Source organism: Nycticebus coucang, unplaced genomic scaffold (assembly GCF_027406575.1).
Source record: "Nycticebus coucang isolate mNycCou1 unplaced genomic scaffold, mNycCou1.pri scaffold_95, whole genome shotgun sequence".
NCBI classification, from domain to species: Eukaryota; Metazoa; Chordata; class Mammalia; order Primates; family Lorisidae; genus Nycticebus; species Nycticebus coucang.
In genome coordinates this window covers 95565-109327 of record NW_026515604.1, presented here as the reverse complement: position 1 = coordinate 109327, position 13763 = coordinate 95565, and the positions used below count along the sequence as shown (strand labels likewise).

At 36.1% G+C, this 13763-nt stretch overlaps 1 non-coding gene across 1 annotated transcript; it reads left to right on the top strand.

Moving 5' to 3' along the window:
• The first annotated feature begins 3666 nt into the window (after positions 1 to 3666).
• Positions 3667 to 3830, top strand: LOC128579630 (U1 spliceosomal RNA). The gene has a single exon (XR_008378232.1). It is a non-coding gene; the product is annotated as a U1 spliceosomal RNA (small nuclear RNA).
• The last annotated feature ends 9933 nt before the right edge of the window (positions 3831 to 13763 follow it).

The window sequence follows — 13763 nt, the reverse complement described above, 5'->3', positions numbered from 1 at the left end:
ATGGAACTGGCACAAAATAGAGCTATAAATCTATGGAATAGAATAGAGAATCTAGAAACGAACCCAGCCACTTATCGTCACTTGATCTTTGATAAGCTTAATAAAGCATGCACAAAATAATTCCTGTTTGATAAACTTAATAAAGCATGCACAATATAATTCCTGTTTAATAAATTAAACCAGTTTAATAAACTGAAACTGGACCCATAGCTCTCAACATTGACATTGATTATCTCAGAATAAAATATTTAAATTTAAGATATAAAACAGGAGGAGGAAGGAATTTGGCCAATTTGAGGCAGGTTTTTCCAGAGACTCCTGTCCAGAGAGAGAGATACTGGAGAGAAGTGGACTCGGTGAAGGCGAAGTTGGGGAGCTGAACTTAGAAAGAAGATAGACAAGAGCACATCATCTTTCCTGAGGCAAGCTGACTCCAAGAAGAGAATCCAAGAAAGCAAATTCCAAGTAAGCCCATCACCAATAAAAAGAGAAACCCTCCCCCAAGTGGGATGCTCTGTGTAAGTGAGCAATGAATAATAGCAGTTATTATTTTACACTATGGGAGGGAGTTGAGAAACACTAAACCTCCTTCTCCAGGGAGATCCCAATTGTAAGCTTAGGTATCATCCTGCCTGACATCAAATTGAACAAATATTTTTCCCCACAATCCTGAACTTCCAGTCCACCTTTCAACCCTTGCCTGGATGTCTGAATGTCTGACCCCTGCAGAGCCCAGAGTGTATGGCAATTCTCTGACAGGCCTGGTGATTGTGTGGCCGGTTGAACAGCTGTGTGGAAACAGTGACACCAGTGGAATCAGGGGTTAGGGAGAGTGAAGGATTTGCAGGAGAGAGGGATTCACAGTAAACATGTGTGGACATCCCATTCTGACTATGGTAGGTGAACTTTTCTGGCTCCCTCACTCACCAGAGGTTGCTGGTGATGGTGCATGGCAAGGGCAGAGGCACTGGTGTCCCTGGACTGACTTTGGTGGGTGCTGACTCTGTTGCTCACATGAGGGAACCAGGCTCTAGCCCCCCAGGTTTGCAGGATAGAACTGACTGTGGATTCCTACTGTTGGGTGGCAGGAGACCCTTTGAACTCCCCCTGTTGAGCACTGATTGTACAGTCCAGGAAAATCGGATTAGAACCCTTGACCTTGGTGGTCCACCTGGAGACCCTGTGAGGTTGAGCTGTGCTTGTTGTCTAGTGGGGAGGGACTGATTCTCCATGTCCAGATATCTCTGGTGGATGACAGGCACCACAGTTGCTTGTATCACTCCCAGCCTAATGCACAACTAATATTTCAACCTAACACCACAACTCGTTAGGATTGGGTAGAGGCTGGCTAACTACAAGACAGAGCCAGCTTGTGTGCTATCTCACTAAGCGATCCTCAGAGTTTCTGGCTGAAGCTCTGAAAGGGACCTTCATAAGGCTGTATGGGATAAGTCAAAATCACCAGTCCTAGCTCATTGGTAAAGGTGCTCTGAATCTAACCTCGGCCAACCAGTTTTAATTGACAAACTGCAGAAGATATTCATGGAGCAGAACCAGTAGAAGAACAGTGGTAATATGAATAATCAGAGTAAATCAACTCCCTGAAGAAAGTAAAAAGAGTTACAATGGAAGATGCCATTCATAGACAAGTGGCTGAATTGTCAGAAACGGAATTCAGAGTATAAATGACAAATAAGATGAATAGAATGAAGGAAAAGATGGAAAAAGAAATCCAAAAGTAGCTAAAAAAATTGTCTCAAGGAATTAATGAATTCAAAGACAAAATCAACAAGGATATGGACATAATGAGAAAAGAGCATAGCTCAAGGAAATGAAAAAGTTTCTTTGAGGAGCTTCAAAATACAGTAGAATCCCTCAGTAATAGAGCTGAACAGGTGGGAGAAAATATCTTTGAAATTGAAGAGAAGGCTGTTATCAATCCCAAACATTCAAAGAGGCAGATAAATGGAAAACAAGAACAAATCATTTCCTTACAGAATTGGGGGACCATTCCAAAATATCAAAAATCTGACTTATTAGGAATTCCTGAAAGAGAAGAGGATGGTCCTAAAGGCACAGATTCTCTACCCCAAGATATTATGGAGATGAATTTTCCAAACATTGCAAGAGATACCAAAATTCAGATAGATAGTTTCAGAACCCAAGTATTACTGAATCCAAATAAAGCATCTCCCAAACACATTGTAATTAACATTCCCCCTAGTTAGTATAAAGGAGAAAATCCTGCGACAGCCAGACATAAGAAAAGCATCACCAGAGAGGAAGAAATATAAGGTGGACTGAAGATCTTTCAGCTGAAACTTTTCCAGTCAGAATAGGATGGTTACTGACTTTCAATCTTCTAAAGAAAACAAACTTTCATCCTAGTATCCTGTATCCAGAAAAACTGAGTTTCATTTGTGATGGAGAAATCAAATATTTTATGAATATACACATGTTACAGAAATGTTTCAAAACTAAACCAGCCTTCCAGGAAATACTCAGACCCATTTTTCCATAAAGACAAACACAATGGTCTACCACCAAAGTAAACTCACCCAGAATTTATCAAAGAAAACATAACTTCCACATGATGAAAGAATTAAAAATATTCACTAGACTTTTGAAAAACATGATGGCCAAAACACTACCACACCTATTCAGTTCCCATTAGTGTAAATGGCTTAAATTGTCCTCTAAAGAGGCACAGGTAGGCTAACTGGATACAAAACCTCAGATCATGTATCTGTTGAATACCAGAGATTCATTTTACCTCAAAGGATAAAAAAAGACTCAAGGTAAAGGGATAAACTTCTATAATATAGGCAAGTAGAAATCAGAAAAAAAGCAGGAGTGCAATCTTATTGGCAGATACAAGTGTTTTTAATCCAAGAAAGGTAAGGAAAGACAAGGATGTACAGTACATATTTGTCAAGGGAAACGCTCAAAATGAAGAAATTTCAATAATTAACATTTAGGCACCCTACCTAAATGCTGCTCAATACAGAAAGTAAACCCTAATGGATATGAATAATTTGATATCTTCATGCACTATGATAGTTGGAGATTTTAACATCCTTTTGGCAGTTCTGGATAGACCCTTCAAGAAAAACTGAACAAGGAAATAATAGACTTCAATGTGACCCTAGTAGAAATGGACTTAATGGACACCTATAGAGCATTTTAGCCTAATTAAACTGATTACATATTCTTCCCATCAGCCTATGTTTCATCTTCCAAAATTGATCATATCTTACGAAACAATGTCTTATCTCAACAAATTTAAAAGAATAGTAACTATTCCTTGTATCTTCTGGAACGATCAAGGCATAAAAATTGAAGTCAACAGGAACAAAAATCTTCATACTCAAACAAAGTTATGAAAACTAAATAACTTAGACTCAATTATAACTGGGTCAAAGATGAGATTAAAAAAAGAAATCATCAAACTTTTGTACAAAATGATAATGGAGACACAAGTTATCAAAAGCAGTAGCTACTGCAAAGGCAGTCCTAAGAGGGAAATTTATAATTTAGAAGATTTCATCAAGAATACAGAAAGAGAGAAAGACAGCATCCTAATGGGTCATTTCAAGCAACTAGAAAAGGAAGAACAATCCAACACTAAACCTAGCAGAAGAAAAGAAATAACAAAAATTATAGCAGATACTTACCTGGCAGGGGAGATACCATGATCACGAAGGTGGTTTTCCCAGGGCGAGGCTTATCCATTGCACTCCGGATGTGCTGACCCCTGCGATTTCCCCAAATGTGGGAAACTCGACTGCCTAATTTGTGGTAGTGGGGGACTGCGTTCGCGCTTTCCCCTGGAAAAAAAAAATTATAGCAGATAATATTATATTAAAATTATAGCCTCTTTTTAATTCATAGCAGAATTAAATGAAAGTGAAAACAATAGGATTATTCAGAAGATCAATGAAACGAAAGGTTGGTTCTTTGAAAAGATTAATAAAATTCATAAATGGTTGACTAAACAGAATCAGGAAGTGAAAACTTTCATAATGTCAATGAGAAACAATAAAGGAATAAAACAATAAATACCACAGAAATTAAAATAATTCTCAATGATTACAAAAACCCCTCTATTGTGAGAAATATAATAATCCGAAGGAAATGGAGAAATACCTGAAAGCACACCACATTCCTAGACTCAACCAGAAAGAATTACCAATTTTCAGTAGATCTACATCAAGTGCTGAAATACCATCAAGTATGCAAAATCTCTTAAAAAAGAAAAGTTTGAGACCAGATGGCTTCACATTAGAATTCTACCAAAACTTCAAAGAGGAACTACTACTTACATTCCACGAGCTTTTCCAAAACGTAGAAAAAGAAAGAATCCTCCCCAACACATTCTATGAAGCAAATATAACCTTGATCCCCAAACCAGGAAAGGACAGAACAAAGAAAGAAAATTATGGACCAATATCATTAATGAATATCAATGCAAAACTACTCAGTAAGATCCTAGCAAACATAATTCAACAACACATCAAGAGAATTATACATCTTGGTTGGGCACACATAGCACAGTGGTTAGAGTGCCGGCCCCGTCCACCTGAGCTGGCTAGTTCAAACCTGGCTTGGGCCTGCTAAACAAACAATAACAAAAGAAATTATGCATCACAATCAAGTTGGTTTTATCCCAGTGTATGCAAATCTGTAAAAATAACACACCACATAAATAAAATTGAAAACAAAGACTTTATGATTCTATCAGTTGATACAGAAACGGCTTTTGATAAAAAGATGCTGTATCCTTTCAGGATTAGAACACTGAAGAAAATAGGCTTAGATGGGACATTTCTTAAACTGATAGAGGCCATTTAGAGCAAACCCAAAGCCAATATCATATTTTTATGAAGTCATTTTTACATAGATCATAAATATAGTTATGCCATTATGGGATTTGATGTGTTGGTTATTTGTACAAATTGGAGTGCTTACATCCTACTAATCAACATAGCTTACACCTCATTTACCCAATTACAGCATTAAGACATTTGTGTTCTACACCTGATAGATCCAACTTGTACTTGCAATGTGCTCCATAGGTGTGGTCCCCCTACTAACCCTCCCTCTATCAACCCACCCCTTCCCCTCCCCTCTACCTCCCATTCCCTCCTTCATCCAAGGCTATAATTGTGTTTCATTTTTCATATGCAAGTGTGAGTGATTATAAATTGCTTTCACAGTAGTACTGAGTACATTGGATATATATATTTTTTATTCCTGAGATACTATATATCATATTGAATAGAGTAAAATTGAAAATATTTACACTCAGATCTGGAACTAGACAAGGATGACTAATGTTACCACTGGTATTCAAAATAGTACTGGAAGTCCTAGCCACCACAATCAGGTAAGAAAAGGGGATCAAGGGTATTCAAGTGGGGTCAGAGGAGGTCAAATTCTCACTATTCATGGATGATACAATCTTATACCTGGAAAACCCTAGGAGCTCAATTACAAAGCTCTTAGAAATGATCAAGGAATATAGCAGTTTCTCAGGATACAAAATCAATACTTACAAAATGGTAGCCTTTACATGCGCCAACAAAGTGAAGCCAAAAATATAATCAAGGACTCTATTCCTTTACAGTAGTGCCAATGAGATGAAATATCTGGGAATTTATCTAACAAGGGACACGAAAGATCTCTATTAAAAAAAAAAATATGAAATCCTGAGGAAAAAAATACCAGAAGATGTTAACAAATTGAAAAACTTATGATGCTCATGGCTGGGAAGAAGGAACATTGTTAAAATGTTCATACTACCCAAAGCAATCTACATATTTAATGCAATCCCTATCAAAGCACCAATGTCATACTTTAAACAACTTGAAAAACTAATACTTCATTTACTATGGAATCAGGAAAACACTCAAATACCTAATACATTACATAAAAATAAAAACAAATATTGAGGCATCACCTTACTAAACTTCAGGCTATACTACAAATCTACAGTGATCAAAATAGGTTGGTACTGGCACAAAAATATTGAGATAGATATATGGAATAGAGTAGAAAATCTAGAGATCAAGCCAGCCACATAGCATTATCTGATCTTTGATAAGCCTCACAAAACCATGCACTGGGGAAAAGATTCCCTATTTCACAAATGGTGCTGGGTGAACTGACTAGCAAAATGTAGAAGATTGAAAGTGGATCCTCACACTTCACCACTAACAAAAATTGATTCTCAGTGGATAAAAGAGTTAAATTTAAGGCACTAAACTGTAAAAAATACTAGAATACAATGCAGGGAAAATGCTTGAAAATGTTTGCCCAGGAAAATTTTTATGAGGAGGACTCCTCTGTCAATTAAAACAACACAAAAATATATTACTGGTATCTGATCAAGCTAAAAAGCTTCTTCATAGCTAAGGGAACTATAACTAAAGAAAACAACAGCCTTCAGAATGAGAGACTATTTTTGCATGTTATGATTCTAACATGCAAATTTTTGCATGTTTGATAACAAGAATCTACAGAGAACTCCAATCAATAAGAAAAGGAAAAGCAACCCCATTTTTTTTGTGCACAGGAGATTTGAACAGAAACTTTTCTGAAGACCTACAAACACATGAAAAATGCTCATCATTTTTAATCATCAGAGAAATGCAAATCAAAACCACTTTGAGATATCACCTAACTCCAGTAAGATTAGCCCACATCACAAAATCACAAAACCGTGCATACATGTGAAGAGAAGGGAATACTTCTACACTGCTGGTGGGATTGCAAAGTAATAAGGCCTTTTTGGAAAGAAGTATCTCCACTTACCAGTTGATCTGGTCATTTCATCACTAGGTATCTACCCAGGTGAACAAAAATCATTTTACAACAAAACATTTGCACCAGATTCTCTATTGCATCCCAATTCATGATTGTCAAGTCACGGAAGCAGTCCAAGTGCCCATGGACTCATGAATGAATTAAAAAACTGTGGTATATGTATACCATGGAATATTATGCAGCCATAAAAAGATAGAGACTTTGCCTCTTTTATGTTTACCTGGATAGAGTTAGAAGATATTCTTCTTAGTAAATTACCTCAAGAATGGGGGAAAAAAGGTATCCAATGTACTCAATACTATCATGAAACCAGTATATAATCACTTACATATTAATACAAATTATAAAACAAATAATAGTTCAGCAGGAAGGAAGGGAGAAGAGGGAGCAGAGAGGAGGAGGGAGGTCAAGTAGAGGGAGGAGTGAGGGCAATTGGTGGGATCTTACATAATGAACACAATGCAAGGGTACATTTTAAAACAACTAAGAGTAAATTATAAATGTCTTGCCACAAAAATAAGTGAGTGATGCTTATGTTAATCAGTTTGATTTAAGCATTCTCCATTGTATATCAAATCATCACACTATAACCCATAATGTACACAGTTGTGATTTAATAAAAATAAATTAAAAAGAGAAAGAAACTACATAAAGAATTGTACATGATAGGCACTGAATGTTACTCTTCAAAAAAATAAAAAATAAAAATTAAATAAAAAATATGTCAAATAATAAAAATCCTAGAAGACAGTGTGGGGAAAACACTTGCAAATATTGTCTTGGGAAAAGATTTTATGAGGAATAACCCTTGGCAATTGCAGCAACATCAAAAATAAATAAATAGTATTTGATCAAGCTAAAAAGCTTCTGCAGAGCTAAGGGCTCCACAAACAAAGCAAACAGATAGTCATGGGAATTGGAGCGGTTTTTGCATGCTACAAATCTGAGAAAAGCCTGTATACTAGAATCTACAGAAAACTCAAATTAATCCATAAGAAAAGAGCAAACAACCCTATTTATAAATGAGCAAGAGACTTTAATAGAAACTTCTCTGAAGATAACAGATTAATGCCCAATAAACAAATTAAAAAATTCTAATCATCTCTAATCATCAGTGAAATGCAAATCAAAACTATATTGCATATCATGTAACCCCAGTGATAATAGCTTACATCACAACATTCTGCAGCTGGAGATGCTGGCATAGATGTGAAGAGAATGGAACACTTTTGCACTGCTGGTAGGATTGCAAAGTAATACAACCTTTATGGAAAGAAATATGGAGAATTCTCAAAAATACTAAAATCAGACCTTCCATTTGATCATAAAAAAAAAAGAAAGAAATACATTGGTATATGATTTATATAAGGAACCAAACTAAGAAATTATCTCTTTACAATGTGCCTCTCTTGAAGAATCTTTGGAGATTTTTGTATATCATCTAGTGTTCACAGTGTTATGGATGATAAAAAGACTCTTTCTGAATAAAATCAAAGTGGTTAATAGTTCTGGGGTACTTTGTGAGTGGACTAACAAGACGAGGATTGAAAAATATCCTTTGATTTTGGCAAATGTCATGGAAGCCTTTGTGGATATTAGGGAGACTGTCATACATTACCTCTAAGTAGGGCTATACAGAGGAATTGAGAAAGGGGTCTTTAGATTTAGCTGCTGCCACAACACTGCTTTGAGGAGGAGGAAGGAAGACCATATGTTTTCAAGCACCTCTGGGAAGGGTCACACTTCCTTGCTGCTGGCTGTGGTTAAGATTAAGACAGAAGTAGATTGCACTCCTCATAGCTTCTTGCACATGCTGCATGACTGTGGTGGTAGAGATGCCCTCGCTGGTCAAAGGCCTTAGGTGCCACTTTGCAAGACTGATGCTCGACTGTGCAACACCCTCAGGCCAAGTTTGTGATAATGAGGTTTAAGCTGCTACCTGACAGGGAGGGACAGAGGAACAAGGCTATCTTAAGTGCCCTTAAGATAGTATTGACTGCCCTTCAATGAGCTATTATGAGGCTGAGATGTGGGCATACCACATTACCATGCTTCTTGCCTAAATAACATGCTTCCATTTATGACTGCAGCTCCACATCCATTGCCATTTTGACAGTTTAGTGTCAAAAGAGAGAGGAAAATGAGTTCTCTCATTCTGAAAGCCAGGATTGCCGTGATACCAATATCAAAAAAACACGCACAGAAAAGGAAATTATAGACCAACATTCCCAGTGTACATAGACACAATAATCCTCAGCAAAATATTAGCAAATCAAATGCAACAGCACATCAAAAATATCTTATGTCATGGTCAAGTGTCTTTTATACCAGGGATGCAAGGATGGGTCAACACATGCAAATCAGTAAATGTGATATATCGCATAAACAGAATTAAGGACAAAAACCATATGATCATCTTAATAGATAAAAAAAAAGCATTCAATATAATTCAGCATCTCTAGTAATCCGGTAGGTTTAAAAAGTAAAATGAACTTACCAAAATTCATTAATGGATAGTCATTGTGGTAAGAAATATCCTCTACAAACTAATTTCCCTGTATTATAAATACACTCGTACATGAATTGACCACATTAGGTGTACAAATAACGAGTTCCTAGGACCTCAGCAAAATAATAATATAATTATGAATTAAAAAAAAATTGATATGAAGTCAGGGTGGAGGGAGGGTAATGGGTGGGGTCACACCTACGGTGGATCTTAGAATGGGTACAGGTGAAACCTACTAAATGCAGAATGCAAATGTCTACATACAATAACTAAGAAAATGCCCTGGAGGCTACACTGAACAGTTTGATGAGAATATTTCACATTGTATATGAATCCAGCACATTGTACCCCTTGATTGCACAGATGTACACAGCTTTGATTTAACACTAAAAAAATAAAGGAATTAAAAAAAATAAAATGTTAAAAAAATTGATATGGCCGTCATCTTCCAAATATGTACAATAAACATAAGAAAAGAAAAAATTCAGCATCGCTTATGATGAAAATCCCCAACAAACTAAGCATAGAAAGAACATACCTCAAAATACAAAGTGCCATATACATAAAAATGCACAGCCAGCATCATACTTAATGAGAAAAAGTTGAGGGCATTTCCCCCTAAAAAGTGTAACAAGACAAGGACGTCTATTTTAACCAATGTTATTCAACACAGTATTTGGAAGTCTTGCTAGGGCAATCAGACAAAAAAAAAAAAAAGAAGAAGAAGAAGAAAATAAAAATAAAAATGATACAAATATTCTTGTTCAATGATGTTATACTTGGAAAATCCTAAAGATTCCATTAAAAAACTTCTAGGTCTGATAAATAAATACAGAAAATTTAAGGATACAAAATCAATGTACAGAAACCAGCAGCCTTTCTGTATACCAACCTAGCAAAAAACAAATCAACAAAACAATTTATTTCCTGCAAAAAGGAAAAAAAAATACTAGGAATATATTATATAAAATAGGAAAAAGATGTCTAAAAGTAAAACTAGAAAACACTTATAAAATAAATTGCTTCCATTGTTTCCACAAATGGAAACCCATCTTATGTTCCTCGATTGGAAAAACCAATATTGTTAAGAGGGCCAGATGACCCAAAGCAAGGTTCAGTGCAATCTCCATCAAAATACCAATATTATTTTTCACAGATTTAGAGACAACATTTATAAATACCATATGCAATTATGAAAACATCTGGATTTCCAAGGTAATCTTGAGGAAAAAGAACATATTTGGAGGCATCACTTTGCCTGATTTAAAAGTATACTATAAGTCTACAGTAACTGGTATAAAAAAGACGTATAGGTCAGGGGTGGTGGCTTATGCTTATAATTCTACCACTTTGGGGGGGAAAGGTGGAAGAATCCTTTGAGGCCAGAAGTTCAAATTCACCCTGGGCAATAAAGTGAGCTCCTGTTTCTACAAAAAAAAAAAAAAAAAGAAAGAAAGAAAAAAGAAAAAAAAACAGCCAAGTGTGGTTGTATGAAGTCCCAGCTACTTGGGAGGCTGAGGTGGGAAGTCCACTTAAACTCAGGCTTTTGAGGTTCCATTGAGCTATAGTCATCACACTCCACTTTAGCCTGGGAACTAGAGGAAGACCTCCATTTCTTTCTTTTCTTTTTTTGAGACAGAGTGTCAATATGTTGTCCTTGGTAGGGTGCTGTGGTGTCACAGCTTATAGCAACGTCCAACTCTTGGACTTAAGTGATTCTCTTGTCTCAGCCTCTCAAGTAGCTGGGACCACTGGTGCCCACCACAATGCCCAGCTATTTTTTTGGTTGTAGTTGGCCTGGGTTGTATTTGAACCCACAAGCTTCATTGTATGTGGCTGGCACACTAGCCACAGAGCTACAAGTGCTGAGCCAAGACACCCGTTTCTAAAAAGTAAAAGAAAGAAAAAAAAAAGAGAAATAAATATATGTATATGAAATGGAACAGTGAACTTAGAAATAAACCCACATACTTACAGCCAACTAATCTTTAACAAAGTCAAGAAGAACATAGACCAGGGAAAATATATCCTTCTCAATAAGTGGTGATGGGAAAACTGGGTTGCCATATGCAGAAGGGTGAAACTGGATAACTATCTGTCACCACATATGGAAATCAACTCAAAATGGACTAAAGTCTTGAATGTAAGACCTGAAATTATAAAAAATACTAGAGAAAACTCTTCTAGACATTATCTAGGCAAAGAGTTCATCACTAAGACCTCAAAAGCACAGACAACAAAAACAAATACAGAAAAACAGAACTTAAACAATAGAGCTTCTGCACAGCAAAGGAATTAACCAACAGAGTGAAAAGGCAATATTCAGAATGGGATAAAATAAGATATTCAGAATTTATAAGTAACTCAAACAGCTCATCATCAACAACAACAACAACAAAAACAAGTAACCCCATTAAAACATGAAACTCTACTCTCAGAAATCTGAAAATCTGAAAAAAATAGACCAATACCTGGAAGTACGCCACCTACCAAGACTTAGCCAGAACGAAATGGAAATGTTGAACAGGCCTATATCAAGTTCTGAAATAGCATCAACTATACAAAATATCCCCAAAAAGAAAAGCCAAGGACCAGATTGCTTTACGTCAGAATTCTACCAAATGTTTAAAGAAGAACTTGTACCTATACTACTAAACCTCTTCCAAAATACAGAAAAAGAAGGAATATTACCCAACACATTCTACGAAACAAACATCACCTTGATCCCCAAACCAGGGAAAGACCCAACAAGAAAAGAAAATTATAGACCAATATCACTAATGAATATTGATGCTAAAATGCTCAATAAGATCCTAACAAACAGAATCCAACAACACATCAAAAAAATTATACACCATGACCAAGTGGGATTTATCCCAGGGTCTCAAGGCTGGTTCAATATACATAAATCTAGAAATGTAATTCAACACATAAACAAACTAAAAAAAAAGGAAGATATAATTCTTTCAATTGATGCAGAAAAAGCTTTTGATAATATCCAGCATCCCTTCATGATCAGAACACTTAAGAACATTGGTATAGAAGGGACATTTCTTAAACTAATAGAGGTCATCTACAGCAAACCCACAGCCAATATCTTATTGAATGGAGTTAAATTGAAATCATTTCCACTTAGATCAGGAACCAGGCAAGGTTGCCCATTGTCTCCATTGTTCTTTAACATTGTAATGGAAGTTTTAGCCATTGCAATTAGGGAAGAAAAGGCGATCAAGGGTATCCACATAGGGTCAGAACAGATCAAACTTTCACTCTTTGCAGATGATATGATCGTATATCTGGAAAACACTAGGGATTCTACTACTAAACTTTTAGAAGTGATCAAGGAATACAGCAATGTCTCAGGCTACAAAATCAACACCCATTAATCTGTAGCCTTTATATATACCAGCAATAACCAAGCCAAAAAAACAGTCAAGGACTCTATTCCTTTCATAGTAGTGCCAAAGAAGATGAAATATTTGAGAGTATACCTAACAAAGGATGTGAAAGATCTATACAAAGAGAACTATGAAACCTTAAGAAAAGAAATAGCTGAAGATGTTAACAGATGGAAAAACATACCATGCTCATGGCTGGGAAGAAAAAAACATTGTTAAAATGTCTATACTACCCAAAGCAATATACAATTTTAATGCAATTCCTATTAAAGCTCCATTGTCATATTTTAAACATCTTTAAAAAAATAATACTTTGTTTTATATGGAATCAGAAAAAAAACTTGAATAGCCAAAACATTACTCAGCAATAAAAACAAAGCAGGTGGAATCACGCTACCAGACCTCAGACTGTACTACAAATTGGTAGTGATCAAAACAGCATGGTACTGGCACAAAAGCAGAGAAGTAGATGTCTGGAACAGAATAGAGAACCAAGAGATGAATTCAGCTACTTACCGTTATTTGATCTTTGACAAGCCAATTAAAAACATTCCGTGGGGAAAAGATTCCCTATTAAACAAATGATGCTGGGTAAACTGGCTGGCAACCTGTAGAAGTTTGAAATTGAACCGACACCTTTCACCATTAACTAAGATAGACTCTCACTGGATAAAAGATTTAAACTTAAGACATGAAACTATAAAAATACTTGAAGAAAGTGCAGGGAAAACTCTTGAAGGAATTGGCCTGGGTGAATATTTTATGAGGAGGACTCCCCAGGCAATTGAAGCAGTATCAAAAATACACTACTGGGACCTGATCAAACTAAAAAGCTTCTGCACAGCCAAGAACATAGTGAGCAAAGCAAGCAGACAGCCCTCAGATGGGAGAAAATATTTGAAGGTTATACCTCCAATAAAGGTCTAATAACCAGAATCCACAGAGAACTCAAATGTATTAGCAAGAAAAGAACACGTGATCCCATCTCAGGGTGGGAAAGGGACTTGAAGAGAAACTTCTCTAAAGAAGAC